The sequence below is a fragment of the Calidris pugnax genome, unplaced genomic scaffold (genome assembly GCF_001431845.1).
Source record: "Calidris pugnax isolate Ruff unplaced genomic scaffold, ASM143184v1 scaffold10, whole genome shotgun sequence".
Classification (NCBI taxonomy): Eukaryota; Metazoa; Chordata; class Aves; order Charadriiformes; family Scolopacidae; genus Calidris; species Calidris pugnax.
Genome location: NW_015090795.1, coordinates 3,405,375 through 3,410,513, shown reverse-complemented (window position 1 = coordinate 3,410,513; position 5,139 = coordinate 3,405,375).

The window sequence follows — 5,139 nt, the reverse complement described above, 5'->3', positions numbered from 1 at the left end:
GTGCCGAGCCCTGCCCTGCCGTTCTTTGCCGTTTCGAGCCGTTCCGAGCCGTTCCCTGCCGTTCCGAGCCCAACCCAAAGCCCAGCCCAACCCGCCGCCCCCGCCCCTTCCCCGGGGCCGCACCGCCCCGAGCGGCACCGGCGCCGCCTCCCGCCTGAACGCGGGGCCCGGGACGGACGGGAACGGGGATGGGAATTTGGGGGGACACGGGATAGCCCCGGGGAGGGGACCCGAGTTTTCCCCGGGGACCCGAGCGTTTGGGCCGGAGGGGACGCGGGAGTCGGGCATCATCTCTTTCCCCCCCTCCCCAACCCCGGTCCCGGGTGTTTCCCTCCGGGAATCACGACTCTGCCCCTGGAAGGGACCTGAGCATCCCCCGGGACACCGTCCCGAGGGAAAAGGAGGGAAAAGGAGCATTTCCTTGGACACAGGTGTCCCCTGAGAGTAGATTCACCCGAAGATAAGCAGAGTGAGGAGCTCAGCATCCTCCTGGGGGTGGGAGGGGGGGACCTGGGCATCTCCCGGGGAGGGGACTCACACCTTTTGACCTTTCAATACTTAAAGGGGGCTTCTAAAAAAGATGGAGAGGGACTTTTTACCGGGGCCTGTTGTGATAAGGCAAGAGGTAATTTCTCTAAACTGAAGGAGAGTGGATTCAGACTAGAATCAAGGAAGAAATTTTGGATGCTGAGGGTGGTGAGACCCCAGCCCGGGTCGCCCAGAGAGGTGGGAGATGCCCCATCCCTGGAAAGATTCTGGGTCGGGCTGGACTGGGCTCTGAGCAACCTGGTCTAGTGGAAGATGTCCCTGCTCGGAGCAGGGGAGTTGGATTAGGTGCTCTTTAAAGGTTTCTTCCCACCCAAACCATCTGTGATTCTATTCTGTGCCTCCCGTGGGGACCCAAGCACCCCCAGCACCCACCCCCAGTATCCCCAGTATCCCTGGCTGTGCCACCGGGATATTAACCCAGTACTTAGGAGTCAGGTTGAGGCAGGAGCAGAATTAGGGCCAAATCCTATTCCCTTCAAACCCTCCGCTGATGTCCTGGCAGCTGGATCAAAGGTGAGTTGGGCTCCTTGGTGTGATGACCAGCCACCACTCGGGACACGTCACGGAGCTGATGGACACGGGGGTCTCTCCGTAGGTGACCCGGGATGGGAATAGCAGCAGCAGCAGCACCATAAATTAGCAGCAAAGCATCTCCCAGCCGTTCCTTCTTCAGAAGTGCCATCTGGCGAGATTGTTTGCGGAGCAGTTATTTATTCCTCACTTTTAAGCGTCTATAGGCATTTTTGGGGCTGACCTGCGAGGCCAGCTCTGCCCCCGCAGTCTCTACAAGGGAAAGAACAGCCGCTTGTTCCCAGAACCTAAATAAAGAGCAGCTCTGCTGCGAATACCCCGACGCTCCTTCCTGAGATCTGTTTGCAGCTCAACAGATCGTGCTGGGTAATTACATGATGCGAGCGCGCCGTGCCGGCAGTGGGAATCCAACGTGCTGCTCTCCTCATGGAAAAAAACCAGCAGAGCAGGGGCTGGAAAACCCTGGGCTTGGGGCTGCTTCTCAATGCTCTTGCCCATGCCTTGTGAAATTAGGAGAGTGTTGCCACCCAGCAGCTCGCTTGTGTGGTGCCGAGACCCCACAAAGCCACCCGTGCCCCGTGTCACCACAGCTGAGGGCACGGGCAGCACCATGGCTGGGCAGGGATCACAGAAAAAAACCCCAAAAAGACCAAAAGGTCTTTTTTTCCCCCCAAAATTCACTCTGAATACAGATAACATGTGGGGCACAACTGGGTAGGGGCCAAGCGTGGGGCAGGGCTCATTGGGAGCCTTGTGTAATACAGAAATACAGTAAGACAGCGCCTGCCTCGCCGCAGAGGCTAAATAAAGCAGCAGGAAGGAGCTCTTGAATACCAGCGAGGCGATATATAAACAGGGACGGGGATGGCAGGGATGCTAATGCCATTCTACAGCCTGGGAGAAATGCCACCGTCCCACACGGACGTGGGATCGCTCCCGTGGCCAGAGGAAAGTCTCCAGGAAAAGCCAGGCTGGGCCATGAGCCGTCCCAGGCTCCAGCACTGGGAGAGCTCGGAAAGATGGACATCAGCCAGTGTCCGGTCTTGCCTCTCTCTCTTTTGTGGAGAGGAAAAGCCCAAAGAGGCCGGTGACATTTCTCTTTCACAATCCTGGAATTCATCTCGCTTGAAATCCCAAGAAGCGCGGAAACGCAGATGGAAAATGTAATAAATGGAACTCTATTTTTTTTTCTTTTTTCTTTTTTTTTCCTCTCTTTTTTTGGACAAGGTTTAACGAAGCTAATTGCACTGCTAGGCGTATCTCAAGAAAAAAAAAAAAAAAAAAAAAAAAAAAAAAAAAAAAAAAAAAAGGTGTTGTGGTTATGACTGCAAATACCATTCACATAAAATATACAGATTTTTCTCGCACTAGATATATTTATATGAAGAGGAGGGGAAATAGCAGCTGTTCCCCATGATCCTGCATTATCACCAGCCCAGTATCTTCCACCCCAGCATTTCAATAACAGCATTGTTACTGGTGGCACAAACGGGTGAGCTCCCTTATCTCACGCGTGCTTTCCCTACGATTTTGCTAACGGGAGAAGAAAAAAAAAAATAAAAATTTATAAACAAAGCAACAGAATAACAACTAAATCCATCCGGGTCTCCCCATCCCACTCCCTTTCCCAGGGGCTGATGCTTTTTACAGGGATCATTTCCAAATCCCCTGGGACTGTGCTGACCCGACACGTGCTCGCTGTCAGGGCTCAGCATCCCCCCCCGGGGGGTTTTTTGGATGTCCTGCTCCAGGAAAATTTACTCTGGGCCAGCAGCACGGGGACCTCAGCATCTCCCCGCGGTGCTCGGCTTTAGGGCGGGCAGCCAGGGAGCCTGGTGGGGTGCCTTTGGGGACAGGGGTGTCACTGCTCTTTGAGGCCACCTGGCAGAGCGTCAGGGCTCTGGGTGCAGCTGAGATTTGGAAATTCTTCCCTGGACCAGAGGGGAAAAGAGATCCCAGCTCCTGTGAACGGGCCGTGCTGGGCTTGAGGATGGTTTTTTGGCCCATAAGGGGAAGAAAATAAATAAAGAACCCCCAGGGCAGAGACACAGCAGCCGGCGCGTCGCCATCGACTCCAGCGAGGAGCTGGACCTCTCTCTGCTGCTTGCATTTCACGGGGGGTTTCCAAGGAAGCTCTTCCTCCCTCCCCATCCAGGCTGGGCCAGGCGTGTGTCCCCTGGCACGGGGACAACCGGGACGGAGGGACCAGAGCCATGAACTGGGAACGGGACGGGGGTTTCCTCTGGCGTTTTCTGGGCCCTTTAGGAGAACGTCGTCTGATTTTTGGCCAGAAATACCCACTTCACAGAGACGTAATCAAGCTTCCACTTTAATTTTGTTGGGTCCAACTCATAAACCAATTTTTGGGGTTGGGGCGGGTGCAAACAGGACACGGCGCGGTCGCGAAAAAAAAAAATAAAAATTTATAAACAAAGCAACAGAATAACAACTAAATCCATCCGGGTCTCCCCATCCCACTCCCTTTCCCAGGGGCTGATGCTTTTTACAGGGATCATTTCCAAATCCCCTGGGACTGTGCTGACCCGACACGTGCTCGCTGTCAGGGCTCAGCATCCCCCCCCGGGGGGTTTTTTGGATGTCCTGCTCCAGGAAAATTTACTCTGGGCCAGCAGCACGGGGACCTCAGCATCTCCCCGCGGTGCTCGGCTTTAGGGCGGGCAGCCAGGGAGCCTGGTGGGGTGCCTTTGGGGACAGGGGTGTCACTGCTCTTTGAGGCCACCTGGCAGAGCGTCAGGGCTCTGGGTGCAGCTGAGATTTGGAAATTCTTCCCTGGACCAGAGGGGAAAAGAGATCCCAGCTCCTGTGAACGGGCCGTGCTGGGCTTGAGGATGGTTTTTTGGCCCATAAGGGGAAGAAAATAAATAAAGAACCCCCAGGGCAGAGACACAGCAGCCGGCGCGTCGCCATCGACTCCAGCGAGGAGCTGGACCTCTCTCTGCTGCTTGCATTTCACGGGGGGTTTCCAAGGAAGCTCTTCCTCCCTCCCCATCCAGGCTGGGCCAGGCGTGTGTCCCCTGGCACGGGGACAACCGGGACGGAGGGACCAGAGCCATGAACTGGGAACGGGACGGGGGTTTCCTCTGGCGTTTTCTGGGCCCTTTAGGAGAACGTCGTCTGATTTTTGGCCAGAAATACCCACTTCACAGAGACGTAATCAAGCTTCCACTTTAATTTTGTTTAGGATTGAATGCCTGGGCACACCTCGGCACCCCTCCTCAGGTTTTTTTTTTCCCAGTACTGCCCCACTTTGCTGTCCCTGGGGCAGCCACCCCCCTGGCAGCCCTAACTCCATCCATCCCAGTCCATCCCAGTTCAACCGGATGGAGCCAAGCATCCCCAGCTGGCCCAAGGGACAGGGGGAGCTTCCCAGGGGGGTGGCCCGGGGACACCCCAGCTCAGTACTGGGGTGGTGGTCAGGAGTGGGGTGGCCCGTCGAGCGTGCCGGGGGTGGCCGTGGTGGCACGCAGCCATCGGCGCCGCAGCAGGAATGCCAGCAATGCAGAACCACCCCCGGGCTCCCCGGCCATCCCACACACCATGGGGGACCCTGGGGGGGGGATGCTGGCAGAGGGGGGGGTGCCACCAGGGTGGGGGGCGTTAATATCTTTCACTGGAAAGTCAAATCTCTATTTCCTCCCCCATCCTCTGTCTCTTTTGCTCGGGGAGTCAGCAAGGATGCAAATAAAAAGGGGTTTCAGCCAGACGGGGGCTGGAAAGAGAGAAAATCCAGCCTGAATTGATGAGTATTGGAAATATTAAGAAAAATCTAATGGGGGGGGAGGGGGTGTACACCCCCCTCCTTTGCTTGTCCCTCCGCCGGTAGTGCTGATAGGGTATATTCTGCTAATCCACCCCGCAGGATTTCCAGCTGCCTATAACCCGGGATCCTCTTTACCATCCAGTGGCAGCAGCCGGATGCGATCGGAGCCTGTGAGATTCCTCGGGAATCTCCCCCCCCCTCCCCAACTCCCAGACCCCCAGCTCCTCACCCCCAACCCCAGGACCCCGAACTGGGTGTTATTCCCCAGTTATTGATAA